We start from the raw sequence: 20,387 nt of genomic DNA, 5'->3' as shown, positions 1-20,387 counted from the left end.
GGAAAGCACTGAACTAGAAAATAAAGATCCTATTCCTGCCATTTAAAAAAAAGTGCTTGGTAAATGTTCATTGAATTATGTTGGATTGAAGCTCCTAGAAAATGGAACTTTAAAGAAATCCCAGATATTAAGAAAGAGAAATTAAGAATATAAAAGACTCCAGGATAATGTTTCCCACTAGTGATCCATAACAGCATGAAAAACATGGCCTGAGATCTTCTTTCCACCCTTTCTTGCCGTCCAGTATTTGGGGAAAAATTGCAGTTTCATAGCTACATGTAGCTAGACATCTTTCCTTCTTCTCAGGTATTAATGTTTTTCTTAGCTGAGATTTAAAAAAAGTGATATTCCTAGTTCCATGTACCCTAGGCATTATTTCTCACTCCCATTCCCATTTCAAATGTCAATGATATCCCTAAAGTTTTAAAAAAGTTTTAAAATGGCATCATCCCCAATGTTCATATTATGCTGTTCATAGCAAATATTGAACACATCATTTCTGCAGAATATTTTTCTAGATTCATCAAGTAATATTGAAAGCAGGATGGTGGAAATAATAGCATCTGCCTTCCAAGTTTATTTTGAGGATAAAATAAGATGATAGCTATAAAGCACTTGCAAACCTTAAAGTGCTATATAAACACTAACTATTATTTTTATATCCCTCCCACCTTCTCTTCATAGTGGACTATCTTTTAAAAGATCTAAAAGAAAAGAGAAAAAACAGCTCAGCAAAACTAGCTAATCCATTGCCAGGGGCCAAGAAGCCCCATAAGATAAAATAAAAGGAGCAAAACAAATTCCAGACATACCAGGAGCCAAGAAGCCCCATGTCAGAAACTAAGATAAGATAAAATGAGCAAACAAAATTCCAGGCATACCAAGGGCCAAGATAAAGGAAAGAGGTCTCACCCTCCGTTATCAAGAACAAACTGACCACAGACTATCCCTTCTCTCAGGCCAAGGCATACCAACTCCACCCCTAAGCTAACTCCCTTGTCCTTCTCTACAATATATAAGCATGGACTTTTTCAAATAAACTCAGACCTTATCCACCATCCTTGGGTCTCACTCTCCTTATTCTCACCCATTCCTTTTCAGGCTGGGTCCTCCTCGACACCCCACTTTTCTGTCCCGCGGGTCGGGGCACGTGGTGCCCAACGTGCGGCTCGAGGCATGGACTCTTGCCAGGCAGACCCCGTGAAGAAGAATCGTCGCGACCCCCTCTGATCGCTCCGGAGAGCCCCACGAACAGGTAAGTCTTCCTCATTCTTTTCTCATGGGTTCCAAGCTGTCTAAAGAACAGGTCTTTATACGGGACCTCAAACTGGCACTTAAGGACAGGGGAGTTAAAGTAAAGAAAAAGGATCTTGTTAGATTCTTCCTTTTTATAGATGAAGTATGCCCGTGGTTTCTGGTAACAGGACCTGAGGATCCACCCAGGCAAATGGCAGAAAGTAGGAAGAGATCTTAATCAGAAATTGAAAATAGAAGGACCCGATGCCGTCCCTGTTTCAGCCCTTTCTTACTGGGGTCTTATAAAAGACATAGTGGAAAGCGCCACCGGGGACCCCACAAAACAACAGCTTCTTTTCAGTTGCGGAGTCCTGCCTTCGCCCTCTTTCGCGTACAGCCTCTATAAAGTCTTTGAAAGAAGAGGAAGCGAAACCCCCTAAAACTCCAGCTAGATCTCCCTCAGCAGCTATTGAAATCCCCCCAAGCAAATCCCTCTATCCTCCTCTCCCTTCTGAGATAACACCAGCAGAAGAGCCCATAACCTGCCCATTGTTTACAAGAAATAAGAATGTCCGGTCCAGTCCAGAAATGACCCAGATTCAGAACCTCTAGACCCAGGCGATGAGGCAGAACTTGAGGAAGAGGCTGCTAGATATAATAACCCAGACTGGCCCCTAGCCTCCTCCCTCCATACCTAACCGCCCCTGCCTTCCTGCCCCTGGGGCCTAATATGACCACACTCAATAAGGCATGGGAGCAACTATCCACGCAAGTAAAAGAACTCCGTGAGGTTTTAGATCTCCAAACACAATATGCGCAGCTCTCCGGTGAGTTGTCTGCCCTACAGGATTCATTACAAAGGTCCCTTAAAATCCCCCTCTTAAAAAACCAGTTTAATTCGAAAACCAGAAGTGAAAGCAAAACAAAACAGAGACACTCTAAGGCAGGAGCTGCCACGAATTAAAAACAGATGGAGTTCCCTGTCATGACAAGATCCCACCAAGATGATAGTGACCCCGATGCAGGAGAGGTTGAGCCCCCCGAGTCTTCCCATAGGGAAGGAGAAGAGGAAGAGGAGAATAGGAACAGGGAAGATGAAAGGGAAGTGGCAGATAGTCTAGGGGAACAAAAATCACTAAATTATAGAAAAATCCACTTCAAAAGTTTGAAAGACTTACATACAGCTGTTAAGACCTGTGGGCCTAATGCCCCCTTTATTCTCTCCGCACTAGAAGCCATCTCCCGTGGGGGATATCTTCTCCCCTCCGAGTGGCTCAGGGTCGTCCAGGCAGTACTTACACGAAGACAGTTCCTCACCTGGAAGGCTGATTTTTTTTTGATCGTTGTCAAACCATTGCTTCAACTACCTATAAAACTTCTAAGGGAGCTTATGAAAAACTCACAGGGCAGGGCAAGTACGCTAGTGAAACCCGGCAGTCCCATCTCCCGATTGGATTGCTTGCTCAGGCAGCTAGTGCTGCCATTTCTGCCTGGCGGGCCCTTCCCAACACTGGCTCCCCTTTTGCACCCCTCAATAAAATCTTCCAAGGAAACCAGGAGGAATTCTCAGAATATGTAAGCAGGCTCCTGGAAGCCACAGAGAGGACCCTAGGGCAGGAAGCGGCTGACAAAACCTTAGATGAAATGATAAGGCTCTGTAGAGACATAGACCTGTTGGGGCAGCCCTTCAGCACTCTGACCAATCTAAGACCTGTTTTAGGTGTGGCCAGGAAGGCCACTTTGCCCGCCAATGCCCAATTACCAACACCAACACAGGAGGTTTTTACCAAAGACCTAATCAACCACAGACGCTCTGCCCCAGATGTAGGAAAGGAAAGCACTGGGCCAACACCTGTCGATCCACCACCAACGCTGAAGGCCAACCCATTGTCCCGTTCCCCGGGCCCCTCAAACAACCCCCAACCCGCAAGCCTCGGGGAACAACTTGCCCACCTACCATTACGCAGAGCCACCACAGGGAGCGCAGGGGTGGACTTGTGTTCCTCCTCCTGTACAATATTAAACCCTGAGGATGGTTCCAGTATGATCCCCACTGGCGTCTATGGCCCCCCCTCAGGGATTCCTTTTTCTTATAATTGGCCGCGCCTCCTCCACCTTGGGTGACCTTATCGTCCACCCCTCTCTTGTAGACTCTCTTGTAGAATAATGGCGTCCACTCTTAATAACTCCATCACTATTCAGAAAGGACAACGCCTTGCCCAAGCACTCCCGCTCCCCCTGCAAACCCAATATTCAACAGTTACACAAAGGAGGGGAGCTTCCAACCCAGGGTCTTCAGATGTTTTTTGGGCTCAAACCATTTCACAGGAACGCCCTACACTTAAATTAACCATTCAGGGCTGGATCTTTTTCGGCATACTAGATTCTGGGGTGGACTCCACAGTCCTCTCCAAAGAAAGTTGGCCACCCTCCTGGCCTCTTCAGCCCTCTGACCCACCTACAAGGAATAGGACAATCTCAAAATGCCCTACAAAGTTCTCAATGGCTCCCCTGGAAAGATGAGGAAGGAAATGTAGGTACTGTTTGACCCTATGTAGTCCCTGGCCTTCCTGTTAATCTCTGGGGAAGAGACATTCTCTCCCAAATGGGAGTCATTATGTTCAGCCCTAATTTTACAGTAACCAGCCAGATGCTTGCTCAAGGATTTCTCCCTGGACAAGGCCTTGGAAAAGAAAAGCAAGGTCAACCGCTCCCTTTGCAAATTACAGGAAAAACAGGGCGCTCGGGATTAGGGTTTGAAAACCATTTTTTATAAGGGCCACTGGTCCCCCTGCACTACAGGTGGAAAAAATATCATGGAAAGATGACCATCCCGTCTGGATTGACCAGTGGCCCCTTCCTAAGGCTAAATTGGATGCAGCCTTTAGATTAGTGCAGGAACAATTAGATGCAGGACACATCGAACCTTCTGTGTCCCCCTGGAACACTCCCATTTTTGTCATCCGAAAACGCTCAGGTAAATGGCGACTTTTACATGACATCAGAGCGGTTAATAAAACTATGATCCCCATGGGGGCAATGCAACCTGGTCTTCCCTCGCCTGTAGCCATCCCTGAAGGTTTTACCAAGGTAGTTATTGACCTCAAAGATTGTTTTTTCTCAATCCCTCTCCATCCCGCTGACTGCAAACGCTTTGCCTTTAGCCTACCCATCACCAATTGCTGTGGCCCATTCCCACGCTTTCAATGGAAAGTCTTACCCCAGGGCATGACCAATAGCCCTACACTCTGCCTAAAGTACGTAGCCCAGATTATTGACCCCTTTAGGATGCAATATCCCTCACTCTATATCATCCATTATATGGACGATATCCTCCTTGAGGGACCTACGGAAAAAAGAATTGGTAACTCTCTCAGAAACTTATAGAGGCACTAGAAAAAAGAGGACTCCGGATCTCCCTGGAAAAAGTTCAGACCCGACCCCCCCAGTTATTTCTTGGATTTGAACTTTTTACTAACAAAATCTTGACCCAGAAAGCCCATATTCGTATTGATCATTTGAATTCCTTCAATGATTTTCAGAAATTATTAGGAGACATCAATTGGCTTCGACCCTATTTAAAACTAACAACGGGGGAATTAAAGCCATTATTTGACATCTTAAAGGGAGACCCAGAGCCCACCTCCCCACGCTCCTTGACACCAGAAGCCCGCTCAGCCCTGATGCTAGTCGAGCAAGCCATAAAAAACCAACACATAGGATATTACAACCCTGAAAAGCCTCTCTGGCTTTTGCTCTTTCCCACAAATCTCTCTCCCACTGGCCTGCTTTGGCAAAATCATCCACTTTTCTGGATACACATGCCAGCCACCCCCACCAAAATTCTCCCATCATACCCACACCTCACCGCTGACCTCCTTAAAGAAGGAAGAGAAGCTGCAGTAAGACTCTTTGGCAAAGAACCTGATCACATCATTTGCCCATACACAGCATCACAAATATATTGGCTCCTATTAAACGATGATGACTGGGCTGTGAGCTGTATCTCATTCCCGGGGGTCATAGACAATCACTACCCCCCTGACAAACTTATTCAGTTCCTGCAAATAACACCTGTAGTCTTCCCCAAAATAACTAAAAGGGCACCCCTCAAGGAGGCCCATCTCATCTTCACAGATGGCTCAGCATCTGGGAAAGCCGCAGTGAGTGTAAATGGGAAGATCACCTCCCTCACTTTCCCATACACCTCAGCACAACTTGTAGAGCTTGCTGCGATCATCTGGGCTTTTGAGGCAGTCCCTGATCCTTTATATCTGTACACAGATAGTGCCTAATCTGTACACAGATAGTGCCTACGTTGCCCACTTTTAGAAACTGTCCCTTATATACGACCATCTACCAATGCCTCCCCTCTCTTTGCCAAGTTACAGTTGCTCATACTTTCCAGAAGTCAGCCCTTTTTCATTGGTCATATTCGTGCCCATTCTGACCTCCCAGGCCCCCTGACGGAAGGGAACGCACAAGTGGACAGGTTTCTGTGGGGTAGCTTATGAGCCTGTGTTGCTGTGTCCCCTAGAGGCTGCCACGCGGGTCCACAAGCTGCACCACCTAAACTCACAGACACTCAGGCTTAAATTTGGCATAACCAGGGAACAAGCAAGACAAATTGTCAAACAGTGCCCAGGGTGTCTTGTCCTGCTCCCAGAGCCACACCTAGTCGTCAATCCCCGGGGGTTGGTTCCTGGTGAAGTCTGGCAGATGGATGTCACCCACTATGTACCTTTTGGAAAGCTTAAGTACATCCATGTTTCTATCGACACCTTCAGTGGGTTTATTTTTGCCACCCCCCAGAGGGGTGAAGCTACCCGCTATGTTATTAACCATGTTCTGGCCGCCTTGGCTACACTCCCCAACCCTAAGATCATTAAAACAGACAATGGCCCCGGATATGCAAGTGCCTCCTTCCGTAACTTCTGTCAGAGTTTAGGTATCAAACATATTACAGGAATTCCTTATAACCCTCAAGGACAGGGCATTGTAGAAAGAGCCCACCAAACGCTCAAAAACATGATTACTAAATTACAGAAAGGGTCAGAGACACTCTACCCCAAGATTAATAATGCTAAAACCATTCTTAACCATGCCCTCTTTGTCCTCAATTTCCTCTCCCTTGATGCTAATGCCAAATCTGCAGCAGATCACCTTTGGCATCCCACTACTGAACACAACTATGCACAGGCTATGTGGAGAGATCCCATCTCCAACAAATGGCAAGGACCTGACCCAGTCCTTATCTGGGGTAAAGGACATGCCTGTATTTATGATTCATCAGCTCAAAATGCTAGATGGCTACCCGAGCATCTAGTAAAATTACATAATCCACCCAGGGAACCCCCTGAGGAATCTCCCTCTGTGCTCTCTTGTAGATAAAAGATCCAGCATGAAGGCCCTTGTCTTATGCCTGCTCTTTCCACTATCCTGCTCATACCAGCTGCTTAACTATACATGGTCAGTCAGTAACCTCAGAGGACACACCATTTGGAGTACGTCACGGGTTGACTCCCAGACCCCCTGGCCGACTCTGTACCCCGATCTGTGTAAATTGGCCATAGGGGCCCCAGCCAATTGGGACCTGGAGGGCTACTCTTACCAGGCTGACGCCCCCCAGGCACCCTCTCCTCCGAGAAGGCTAGGCTTGGATCCCTGGGGGGGCTGCGGTCACATGTCCTGGCGAAGTATGCTTCGCACCCTCACCTTCTATGTGTGCCCCGGAGACCATAGACCAAGTTCCTGGCAACCTACTTGTGGGGGCATCGGGGACTACTATTGCCGGTCTTGGGGGTGTGAGACGACCGGAACCAGGTACTGGATCACGGACTCAGATTGGGATTTCATCACTGTCACCACCAACTATACACGCCATGAGCCTGGGTCCGAGCAGTGGACCAACAAACCAGAATGCAACAGCTGGTGTCATCCCTTAAAGATCCAGTTCACGGACAGGGGCAAGCAACACCTGAATTGGGATCGGGGTCTAACCTGGGGTTTAAGGCTCTACAAGGAAAGATACGATGACGGTCTAATATTTACCATAAAGCTCACTCAAACCATCCCCACACCCCCCCCAACCGGTGGCCATTGGGCCTAATGCTAACATCTAACATCTATAATACCAGACCCTTGGACCAACCTACTCCCAGCACCCCTGTCTCCCTCGACACCGTCTCTTATGGACCCACCCTCCCTGCTAGTGATCCCTCTACTGCCCATATCATACTTACTCTCATTAATGCCTCTGTACAAGCTTTGACCCAGATACAGAATTCTTCATTGGAAGAATGCTGGATCTGCTATTCCTCTTCCCCGCCCTTCTATGAAGGTATTGCTCAATTCGGGAACATCACGCACTCCAACAGAACAGATGATCTCAGATGGGGCACTGGGGAATCCCAAGGCCTCACTCTTGCAAAAATCTCCGGTCAGGGAAATTGTCTCCTTGGCCCGCAAATGCTCCCCCCTCTTCAGCTAGACACAGTATGTAACCAAAGTACCCTTATTAATACTTCCTATAGATATGCTGTAGCCCCTCCTAATACCTATCTTGCCTGCTCGCCAGGACTAACCACCTTTGTGGACACCAAACAATTCCTTGAGAAAAAGGACTACTGTGTCCTTGTCTCCCTTTTTCCTCACCTAACTGTCCACTACCCGGAGGAATTCCTCCAATTTTGGGAACATGGAAGGGGTACCCTTATCAGAGACAAAAGAGAGCCCCTGACAGCAGTTACACTCACGGTCCTGATTGGACTTGGGTTTGTTGGCTCTGGTACAGGTATTGCCTCCTTAGTCTCCTCCAATGCACAGTACACCCAGCTTAGTGCCGCTATTGATAAGGATCTCTCAGAACTTCAAGCAGGGTTAGAACACCTAAAAGATTCTGTTGCTTCTTTAGCTGAAGTAGCATTACAAAATAGACGCGGTCTTGATTTGTTATTTTTACAACAGGGGGGACTCTGTGCGGCACTAAAGGAAGAATGCTGTTTTTTTAAGGATAAACTTGGCCTGGTAGAAGACAGTCTGCAAAGGGTTAAGGATAGCCTGGAAAAAAGAAAAAAGGAGAGAGAGAAAGGTGAGGCATGGTATAAAAATTGGTTTTCCACATCCCCCTGGCTCTCTACTCTGCTCCCAAGCCTTCTAGGCCCGTTAATTGGCTTCCTAATTCTAATTTCTTTTGGACCATGGGCCTTCAGGAGACTGACCAACTTTATCAAATCCCAAATTGACTCAGCCCTTGGAAAACCAGTCTCGGTCTTATACCACCAATTGAAAAGCCAAGGGTCCTGTGAGGACCTCCAAATGGAACCCTTGAGGTTCGCTGCTCTTACACCTCGCCCACCTTGGTATGCGCGCATCTGCTCAAGGAAAGGCATCCCCTAAGGGCTGCAGTGATACCCAATGATGGGATTTAGTGGACTCCATGATTTGGGAACATCAGATCCTACAGGAGATAACAAGGACCTCGCTAAGGTCCCCTCCTGGTCACGGATACCAAGCATGAAAAACAAGTTGCACAGCCTAAGACAGGGATCCTGCCCATAAATTTAAAACAAAAAAAGGGGACATGCCAGGGGCCAAGAAGCCCCATAAGATAAAATAAAAGGAGCAAAACAAATTCCAGACATACCAGGAGCCAAGAAGCCCCATGTCAGAAACTAAGATAAGATAAAATGAGCAAACAAAATTCCAGGCCTACCAAGGGCCAAGATAAAGGAAAGAGGCCTCACCCTCCGTTATCAAGAACAAACTGACCACAGACTATCCCTTCTCTCAGGCCAAGGCATACCAACTCCACCCCTAAGCTAACTCCCTTGTCCTTCTCTACAATATATAAGCATGTACTTTTTCAAATAAACTCAGACCTTATCCACCATCCTTGGGTCTCACTCTCCTTATTCTCACCCATTCCTTTTCAGGCTGGGTCCTCCTTGACACCCCACTTTTCTGTCCTGTGGGTCGGGGCAATCCATAGGAAAAGAAGCAGAGAGTCTTGAATTTGGAATAAGAATTTGTGTTCAAATGTTGATTTTGCCATTTACTGATCATGTGACTTTGACCAAATTACTTGTTTTGCCAAGAGGGGGTTGTACTAGATAACACCTAAATCTAGTCCTCAATTTCAGCTCTAAATCTATTATCCCATGTCACTACTACCTTACTAGTTATTATATGCAATATTCCACACCTACTATCTATCACCTCTCCAATGAAATGAAGAAGATGAATTTTCTCAATATTTCTATATAATATAGCATTCTATTTAAAAGTTTTTCTTTATTTTCTTTCCATTTAAATTATTGTGATAATTATATACATTATTCTATATTGTTCCTGGTTCTACTTACTTCATTCTGAATCAGCTCATATAAATTTTCCTGTGATTTTTCTGACTTTTTTATATTTTCTGTCTTCCATCATATGAAATATAAATTCTAAAAATATATGAAATATATTTTTATATTTGCATAGTCCATTATATGAATATAGCACAATTTGTCCTTCCTTTAATGCATACTTTTTTCCAATTACATGTAAAGATAGTTTTCAACTTTCATTTCTATAAGATTTTGAGTTCCAAATTTTTCCTCCCTCTCTGTTATAGGTTGTATACATACAATCATGTTAAACATTTCCACATTAGCCCTTTGTCCTATTCTTTGATGCCATAGAATTATTACTCATATTTTGATATTTATGAATTACTTTTATTCTGTCTTTGGGCTCCTTAGTATCTATGCCTAGCAATGGGATTTCTGGGTCAAAGGGCATGGAATTTTTAGTCATTTTCCTAGCATAATTCCAGAACTGTTTTTCAGAATGACATAATCATTTCACAGCTCCAGCAAATGTATGCTTGTCTTCCTGCAGCAACACTCATTTTTGTTTCCAGTTTTTTGCTATCCTGTACAAGGGCTATTACAAATATTTTCATCTTTTCAACTTTGACTTTCATGAAATATATTCTCAGTAGTTTTTTTTTACTCTTTCCTGGATTACCATATCCAAATTCTGACCGATCTTCCTGATCCTTGATTTTCTTTACTTATTTCAGCCTACAACTTTTCTATAGTGTTAAAACATGCAGATGTGACATTGTCATTGATTCCTGATCAGGAAACCCATTTTTTGTGCCTTCTCAAATAACTTTTTTTTTTTTTTTTAGCATAGTGAACAGTTATATCTTCCTTTTAATCTCTTTTAGGGTCAAATGTTAAGATGAGCTTTGAAGATGAAGAATTAACTACAGAACAAAGAAGTTTTGGAAATTCAGAATATAAAAGACTCCAGGATAATGTTTCCCACATACCTGGGTTTAGAGAAGCTAACAAATGGAATGTTAAGCTACAGAGTCTATGGGGTCAACTGAAGGCAAAGATCCTGAGAGAGAAAGGAATTTGGAATAAGTTTCCATCTCAACTCTAAACAGCTTTCATATCATAAAGTTGTTAGTGGATTAAGAAAATTCAGAAATGAAAAATATGACCACAGTTCCAATTCACTGTTTCTACTACATCAGAAAACACACACTGAAGAGATACTTTATGAATATAAGGAATGTGGAAAATCTTTCATGCATAACTTGGGTCTTACAGAAAGTAAGAATTCACAGGAGGTCTATAATATGAGCTCAGCTCTTCAGAAACATAAAAAGATCCATATGAAAGGATTTTCCACATTCCTTACATTTGCAAATGGAGAAAAATGAAGAGGGAAATGGAGGATAAGGTACAAACAACAGGGTCAAGGGGAGACAGGATACAATCAACAGTGTCCAAGGGAGGCAGAATCTCAAGAGTGGGAATCTCTACCCTTTTACCAGGTTTTGCTTCTGCTACATTCACAATTATCTACATCAAGATCTTGGCATCAAAGAATCCATACTAAGAAGAAACCTGATGAATGTACTGAATGCGGGACAGCCTTTAGCCATAACTCTGACCTTATACAACACAAAATAATTCACATGGGGAAGAAACCATATAAAAAAGCCTTTAGTCAGAGCTCACACCTCTCAGGATATAAAAGAATTCACATTGGGGAAAAAACCACATGAATGTAGTCAGTATGGGAAAGTTTTCACTCCTTACTGTGCATAAAATAATCCATACATGAAAGAAACCTTATCAATGCAGCGATAAGGGAAAATTTTTAGAGTGAATGGAGACCTGACTGCATAAAAAGAAAGAAAACATGGGGAAGAAATCTTATTTTCCTCACTATCATTTCATATCAAAGTGAAAACTGATAAACAGGAATATGGAAAATAAGGGCATTATTGTGCATCTCAGTTATTAACAAGTTTCATATGGTTTTTCCCTAATGTGAATTCTTTTACATCCTGTGAGGTGTGCCACAGCATATGGTGAGTAGCTTTCCAACTTGCAGGACATCATGTTTTAGTGGTTAGGTATAAATTCCTTGCTCAGCTGGGCAAGGTGGTTGGACCTTAGGATTGGCCCAGGCTCTAACCTGGTTTATTTTTTAATTCATTTGCCTAAAATCAAGACAAAATAGACACATCAAGGACAAAAGAAAGACTAGTATCATTGGTTATGTGGCTATCTGGTAGGGAGGTGCTCCTCCATTTGAAGAATTTAGAGCATTTATTCCTCCTTATTTGAAAGCCACCAGGAAAAGTGGTATATATTCAATATAAACTCAATTCTGACTCTAGCATTTAAGACATTTTCCCATCAACATTCAACAAACCAAAAGGACATAATTACATGCTCTGAATTCTGAGTAGGAATAAATTCACTGATTGCCAGTGGACAGAGTATACTGTACTTGCTCCCAGGATTGGACTCCTATTAGCTACTCTTCTAATTACATTAGAATCATTAGATCATAGCTTTAGAGCTGGAAGGAACTCAGAGGTCAGCTAGTCAAACTTCTTCATTTCACAAGGTCCAGGGAAATTAAGTGATTTGTTTGAGGTTGGATTTTGCCGGGGTTTTATTTACAACTCCGGCTTCTTTATGCTAGTCCGTCCTCTTACTCACCAGTCCAACGCATGATGAGTCTTCGGGGTACCTCCGGCCCCCACTCTTTGATGGGGGAAGAACCAGACAGAGCGCCTGAGGTGGATAATGAGTCTTTATTCTTCTGTGATCACATCCCGCTCCCTCCCAACCTCTCAGCAGACACTTTTATCCCTTCTGTCCTCCCTCCCATGAACTCTTACCCAATGAGGGGCCGAGTTCTGTAACATTCCCTTATAAGGTGATTATGTTTCCCCCGCTAAGCGACCGCCAAGCCTCTTCCCCCCACCCCCAACATCTCCCCCTTTCTGTTTTACAAGGTTATCACCTGGTGTGACCTTAAACGGTGCTGAGGTTAGCCTTAAGCGGTGTCATTTCTACTGGCCTCTGATAGCCGGGGGCGAGGAACCCTGTCTTAGGTCATCTCCTTCAACCCAGGACCTTGCCCGTCCTAGGCGCCCGACACCCTCAGGGCCTGTCTTAGGTGGCTGGGTTAGGAGAGGTTGCCCGTCTTGGGGTTTACCTCGTCTTACCCCTAGGTGTCACATGTCATGCATGGCAGCTAGCCAGACTTGGGGATCCTCCCCCGTCTCCATGGCCATGAAGGCTTTCTGAGTAAGAAGCATATAGCCCCTCTGTCACCTAGCTAGGCGGCAGAAACAGACAACAAGTAGGGTGATTCCCAGAATCAGCGTCCTTGTTCACCCTCAAGGGGGTACCCTCCCGCCATCTGGCAATCCCTCCATGGTATGGGATCCTCGATGTCTTCCCCTGTGGCCACACATGAGGGGCCCCACCGAGGAATCGTGAAGTCCCGTTGAGTTTGATTCACCAGGGGTCGCCAACCCAGAAGGCCTCGGAGCTGGGTCCCCTTTTTTGTCCCTGCTGGGCTGACAGTCGTCTGCGGGCAAAGGCCGATGCAGGGGTCATTCGGGGCAGTGCTATAGTTAAAATTGTTCTGCCCTGTGGAGTTGAAGTTCCAGGACCGATTTTCTTCCCCGATGTCGAAACATAGGGAGTTGTTCAGGTCCCAGCAGAAGGAGTTCTGGGCCGGTGCTTCAGCGGGGTCCATATATGCAGAAGGGAGCCCCATCGATGTATTGGTCACTAGCAGGCGAGGGTAGATCGGGGAGTTCCGTGCTACCGGAAGGGGAGAGGGAATAACTCGGAGTATTCCCCATGTCGGATTCCCTTCAGATGGAGCACCTCCAAGGATCCCTACGACGATCAGAAGGCCTGAAAAAGGAAGAAATTCCTCTCACCCCGTAGGGTTGGGCATTAATCAAGGTCTCTTATCTTGTAAACAGGGAGCCATCTTTCTGGCTCTTCTATATTATCCTCGGGATGAAATGACAGGTGGCCCTGTCTTCTGTTCTTTACCGTTACAGGGCAATGCCAACCTCCCTCTTCATCTCTCCACATGACTTTAGAGCCTGGTAGGGCCTTGGTGGGAGAGGGAAGGAGCGTTGGTTCTTTCTTAGCATGTCCTTTTGGGGAGAAAAATCTCTGGGCGGCTGTAGTGCCGTCATCCCTGACTTGTAGGAAATTCATGGTAAATAGTACCTGAGACAGGTCTGAATGGGTCAGTGACCTGCCAACTCCCCCTTTCTGTTTAAAGAGCGTAGTTTTGAGTGTGCGATTTGCTCTTTCTACCAAAGCTTGGCCAGTGGGATTGTAAGGGATCCCGGTGGAATGGGAAATGGAAAATTCCTTGCAAAAGGAAGCAAAGGCTCTCGAGGTGTAGGCGGGCCCATTATCGGTTTTGATAGCCGAGGGGACGCCTAAGACAGCCATCTGGGCGTATAGATGTGAGAGAACGTGTTTAACCGCTTCTCCTGGCTGTAGAGAGGCGAAGGTGAAGGAGGAGAAGGTGTCCACCGAGACATGGATGTACTTACGACCCAGGTGAGTAATGTCCATCTGCCAAAGAGCATTGGGGCCGTCCCCACGTGGGTTAGACCCCTCCGCGGGGAGGGCTTGTCTAAAGGGAGCACAAGAAGTGCAGGAGCGCACAATTTGGCGAGCCTCCTTCCGGGGAATGCTGTATAGGCGCCGGAGCGACCTGGATGACAAGTGATACTTACCATGTGCCAGCTGGGCAGGTGTGGACAGGTTTAACAAGAGAGCCCTATCTGCCTCCGCATTGCCCTGGAATATGGGGCCGGTGGAAGAAACGTGAGAGCGCACGTGAAGAACAAACAGGGGGTGGTTTCTATCACGGAGGGAGGATTGCAGCTGTATAAGGAGTGGGCTAATGGAAGAAGTCGAGGAAATGAAGGCATCTTCTAAACGAGGGATTAGCATGGCACAATACATACTGTCAGTAATAAGATTAAAAGGGGTGTCTCTGTAGAGACGGAAAGCCTGAAGTATAGCATATAGTTCATTCTTCTGAGTGGAGTCAAAGGGGGTATCAAAAATCCAGGTGGCGGGTCTAGCAGGGTCATGGACCACAGCACGGCCCAACCTGGTAGCGTCAGTGAAGACATTAGGGCCGGTCACTGGTTCTGGGGACACTAGAGGGCGCGGGCGGGAAAGGTGCAGTTCAGCGAACACTCTAACCACGGGAGGTGGCGTGAGTCTGGTCTGAGAGAGGGTAGTCAGGACAGTGGCCCAAGCGATAGATCTATCAACTAGCGAGTGGGTCACCTCCTCTGGGAGGGTAAAGTTGAGGACAGGCAAGAGGCCAAAGAGACGCTGGCATCGCTCTGAGGCCTGAAGGCAAAATAAGGCCAGGGCCTCCCACCGGTCCCGGATGATGCTCTTAGTGGTCCGGGGGTATAGCCATTCAAGGCATCCATGTCTCTGGAATAAACATCCCCAGCCAAGGGAACTGTCCCCCAGTGTGTGGAAGAGGACAGGCGACTCCGGGTCGTATTGAACCAAGAAGGAAGAGGTTCTGCGGAAAATTTCCGAGAGCGCCTGTCTTGCCTGGGGGGTCCAACTTCTAGGGGATGACAGATGGGAGTCGCCTTTAAGGACATCATATAGAGGTTGCATTAAGGAGGATGGGAGGGGCATAGCGGGACACAGCCACTGTATGGCGCCAACAAGCTTCTGAAAATCATTAAGAGTAGTGTATCCCTCGACGTTGATCGGAGGAAGTGCCCTACTAATCTTTCCCGGAAAAATCCTATGCCCCAAGTAATCATAGGGGAAATCCATCTGTACCTTTTCCGGGGCTATGTGAAGCCCCTTCTTGCGGAGGACATGGGTGGTGCGTTGCAAGCAAGCCCAAGCCCCCGTCACAGAAGGTGCTGCAATCAAGATATCATCCATGTAATGTATGAGCATGCAATTCGGGAATTCTTTTCTGATAGGATGTAGCAGAGTATCCATGTAAAGCTGGCACAGGGTGGGGCTATTGGCCATTCCCTGCGGTAGGACGGTGAACTGATAACGTTTACTGGGGGCTTGGAAATTGATCGCGGGGAGGGAAAAGGCAAATTTTTCTTTGTCCTCCGGGTGGAGGGGAATGCTATAGAAGCAGTCTTTAACATCAATCACTATAATAGTCCACCCTTGCGGGACTGCAGTGGGCATAGGGAGACCAGGTTGGAGGGTCCCCATGGGTACCATGTTGGCATTTACTGCCCGAAGATCAATCAACATTCTCCAACTCCCCCCTTTCTTTTTCATGACAAAGACGGGGGAGTTATACGGGCTAAGGGACGGTTCCACTTTGTTCTCGCGCAGGAGGGTCATTACTATGTCTGTGAGGGCGATGAGCTTTTCTTTTGTCAGGGGCCACTGCTCAACCCAAATAGGTTTCTTATTAATCCATGTTATTCTGGGGGAAAAGCTCATCTCTAGGAGTGGCCCCAATTAATTTCCCCGCAGGCTATCAGGGGTGGCAAGTGTCAGGTTAAGCTGGCTCAAGATGTCTCTACCCCATAATGCATAAGGGAGGTCGGGTAGGCACAGTGGGGTGAAGAGTCCAGATTCTTCCAAAGCTGACCACCGTAAGGCGTGTGCTGCTTTCATGGCAGATCTATTGCCCCCCACCCCCGTCACTGCTTGAGGGCTCTGTAGGAGTGGCCACTCGGGCCTCCACTGTCCCCTATTTATGACAGAGCAATCGGCTCCAGTGTCAATTATCCCTTCGAGCTTCTGATTTTCCACCATGACGGTTAACAGTGGTCGCCCAGAGCTGACCGGGTGGACCCAGTTCACATGAGCGGGAGGGGTCCGCAAGGGCAGCGCCTTTCCCACCTCTTGGCCCTGTTTTACCAAGGTGGGAAAGGGGTGGGGGTTTGTGACCCTTACGGATGTGGGACTTCCGGGACCAAAAATGACCTGGGTATGGGTGACTAAGTCCACACATCTCTCAGCCCCTGTGATGAGCGCTGGGAAAGTAGTTAGCTCGATGGGAATCATCGAGGTTTCCCAAGGCCCGATCTCTCTCTGCTGTGTCCCTTCTCTATAGTCAACCCTCACGGGGATAGTCACAGTGATGGGGCCGCTGTCTTCGAGCACGGGGGGGGGGGGGGGGGGGGCCCGCGGCCGGGCCCCTCCCTTTCCCTTTTCCCGACTTCCCTTTGGATTGGCAGAACCTGGCTATGTGACCTGGCTTTCCACAGGAATAACAGGTCGGAACTGAAGTGGAGGGGGGCCGCTGCCTGCACTGTGCTTTGAGGTGCCCTGGCTTTCCGCACCCAAAACAGGTGGGTCTCACCTGCATACCACGAAGGGCGGTCAGGAGGCTATCCTCCCGGTTCTCCATGGCAGTCACTAAGGCTTGAATTGAATCCTCGCTGGGCATGTCCAGCAATTTGTCAACAATTTCTTCTAATGAAGCGTCGGGGGGAAGGCTGCTAATGGCTGCGATCCCTTTGGGGCGAAGTCCCTCTTTAATCAATTGTCTCATAAGTAGATCAGATCCCGGGGTGTCTCCCATTATACGAGTCACTGTCTCTTTAACCTCGTTCACAAATGAGAGGGGTGTCTGATCTGCTCTCTGCTTCAGCCCAACCAACTTCTGTGTGGCTCTCCCCCCTTTCATGGCTCCAATCTTATCCCAAGCTGCAACATGTGTTTCTTTAACAGTCTCTAGCTCAAACTGGCCATACCGGGCCTGAACAGCAGGGTCAGTATAGGCTCCAGTTCCACACAGGAGGTCAATGGCTAAATCCAGGGGAGTATAACCCCGGGATTTTGCCAGCTTAGAGGCCTCTCTGCGGGCCTGAGCCTTAAAAGCTAAATATGAGGAGGCATCCAGGCACGCGGCTGCAATTTCGTCAAAGTCAGCAGGGGTCCAAGGGTGCGTAGCGAAGAGGTTTTGCATCAGTCTTTTTACATAAGGGGAGCTTGGGCCGTATTTAGTCACGGCCTCCTTAAGTTCCTTAAGCATCTTAAAAGGGACAGGGCGGTAGTCTCGGGCTCCGGTAAGGGGGTCCGTAAATACCGGGTAGAGGCCCCAGTCATCCCAGTCCACCTCCTCCCCTTTCTCTATAGCTATGGAGGCACTCGCGGCAAGTAGGCCGGATGGGCGGAGCCCTTGAGGGGATCTCTGAAGGGCGGACAAGGAACACGGGGGATTTTTTGCCTCTGTTTCCTGGCTGGGCTGCCAAGTCTGGGGCGCGGCAGCTGTCCAATCAGCGCGGACTTCTCCCTCCTCGTCAGCAGCCTCCCGGTCCCACCTACTCACGCTCCTCTTCCTGCCACCCCTGAGGACTGTTTGCACCCCTCCCTTCCCGCGCTCGGAAACTTCCGGCCCTGAATCTCTAAGTGCGCCACATTCATCGCCCTCCCCCTTTCCTTTCTGTCTCGGTAAGGAGGGGCATGCGGAGTTTTCTTCTCCCTGGGGGCCCCTTGTTCCCCCATTGTTTCTTCTAAGTTCCTCCCATGGATACAGGGGAGGGGGTGGCCTTCCCTCTTCCTCTGAGCTCTCTGAATCCGATCCCGCCAACGAGCTACCCACCTGAGTGCTGATTGGTCGTGCCAAAGTCACCTTCTGGGGATGCAGGGCTGCATCCACTATCTTATACACTGTAAAATCCTCAGGGGTCAGTTTTCCCGGGCAGGTGTCATCATAGGAGGCCATCTGCTGCCCTACCACCTTCCATTTACCTGGTTGGATCCCACTATGTTGCACCCAAGGGCAGATGTTCCAGATATTCTCAACAAAAGCACGGCACGTCTTGATAGGTAATTTACAGCCATGCTTAGCGCAGAGTTTATAAAGCTGCGCTGCAACGACCCCTTTCTCCTCCGGCTCAAAGGCGGGAATACTATTCCGGCCCCCCATGCTGTCTACTAGCCGAGGCTGCAATCCTAACAGGTGGCAGAACTGGAAAATTCCCGTTTGGCAAAAGAGAAGGAGGCAGCAGGGCACAATCAGACAGGCCAGCACGGCAAGGAGCGTGATTAGAGCAGAAGGAGAAAGGGAAGAGAAAGGAAGCATAGTCAACACAATAGGGATATGTCCCTCAGGCAATATCTGAGAGTAAACGCCCTCTCCTTCCTCCCGGTCGGAAACGACCGAGGCTGTCTGGAGAATCCGATCAGCGGATTCAGACGTTCCCTAGCAAAATCAGGTCCCTGTTCCGGGTGCCACTTGCCGGGTTTTTATTTACAACGCCGGCTTCTTTATGCTAGTCCGTCCTCTTACTCACCAGTCCAACGCGTGATGAGTCTTTGGGGTACCTCCGGCCCCCACTCTTTGATGGGGGAAGAACCAGACAGAGCGCCTGAGGTGGATAATGAGTCTTTATTCTTCTGTGATCACATCCCCGCTCCCTCCCCACCTCTCAGCAGACACTTTTATCCCCTCTGTCCTCCCTCCCATGAACTCTTACTCAATGAGGGGCCGAGTTCTGTAACATTCCTTTATAAGGGGATTATGTTTCCCCCCCGCTAAGCGACCGCCAAGCCTCTTCCCCCCGCCCCCAACAATTTCTTATAGAAAAATAGTGTTCCAACCACTTTCATATATCACATTTTTGTTTAGTCATTTCACAATTTAAGAGTATCCTCATGATTTTCAATTCTTCGCCACTATGAAAAGAGCTGCTATGAATATTTTTGTACATGTGGACTTTTTTAATCCTTTTTTGTAATCTTTGAGATGCATGGAATTCTATATCTCTCTGATCAGAAGTTAGTCTCCTAACCATTAACTAATAGTTATAAAATGTCAATCTACTGTCTTTTGACTTCACCTGTGTCAATATTATCTGGTCCTCTCAATGTTAGCCTTACCTGATCAACAAACTTCAAGATAAGAGACATCCTAGACTAGCAGATTAGTTCTTCATAAACATTTATTCTTCAACACAAATGGAATTCTTGTCAATAGGATTTGAGAGAATCATATTGTAAAACCATGTCATCTATGTGAAATCTCATTGGTTGGCTGCTAAAAGGTTTATGATTCTTTGTACATTTTGTATAAAATGCCCCCCCAAATTTTGTATTAACGTTGGCATTTGGGGTGGCTAGGTGGTAAAGTGAATAGAGCACTGGCCTTGGAGTCAGGAGTACCAGGGTTCAAATCCAACCTCAGACACTTAATAATCACCTAGTCTTGTGGCCTTGGGCAAGCCACTTAACTCCATTGCCTTGAAAAAAAAAGTTGGCATTTGCAAGGATGTCATCCATCCATGGGTTTTGGTAAGATCTTAGAGAATTAAACTTCATTTATAAAACTAACTTTGTTGTTTTATTTTTAGCCTAAGGAAATTATGGATTAACAAGACCTAGTAATGCATTGCTAGAATAAAGAGTATGCACAGTTTAATTGCCTTTTGTGCATATTTCCAAACTGATGCTTGTCTTCAGTTTGAAGCTAGCCCACTTTGGGGAGCATCAACCCCCTAAATTCTTCTGCTCCTTTGCTCTTCTCTACTACTTATCCCCTGTTTGCTTGTCTTCCTGTGGGAAGCCAGTCTGCTCTGGGGAACATGATTTTCCAAACCCTCCCATCTTCTCCCTACTTCTACTGAAATACTCCTCTCAGGATCCCTACACTATCTAGAGAAATTCTTTACTCAAAAGACCTACTATATTTCCCTATGTATAAGATGCACCCTAATTTGGGGGCCCTAAATTTGAAAAAAAAAAAGTATTACATAAAGTTATTGAACTTGTTTTATTCATCATGAAATTCAAGGACCTTCTGCTCATACCTTTCAGGTATTTTGGGGCAAGTCT

Source organism: Macrotis lagotis, chromosome 2 (genome assembly GCF_037893015.1).
Source record: "Macrotis lagotis isolate mMagLag1 chromosome 2, bilby.v1.9.chrom.fasta, whole genome shotgun sequence".
Taxonomy (NCBI): domain Eukaryota; kingdom Metazoa; phylum Chordata; class Mammalia; order Peramelemorphia; family Peramelidae; genus Macrotis; species Macrotis lagotis.
Note: the sequence above shows the minus strand (reverse complement) of the source record.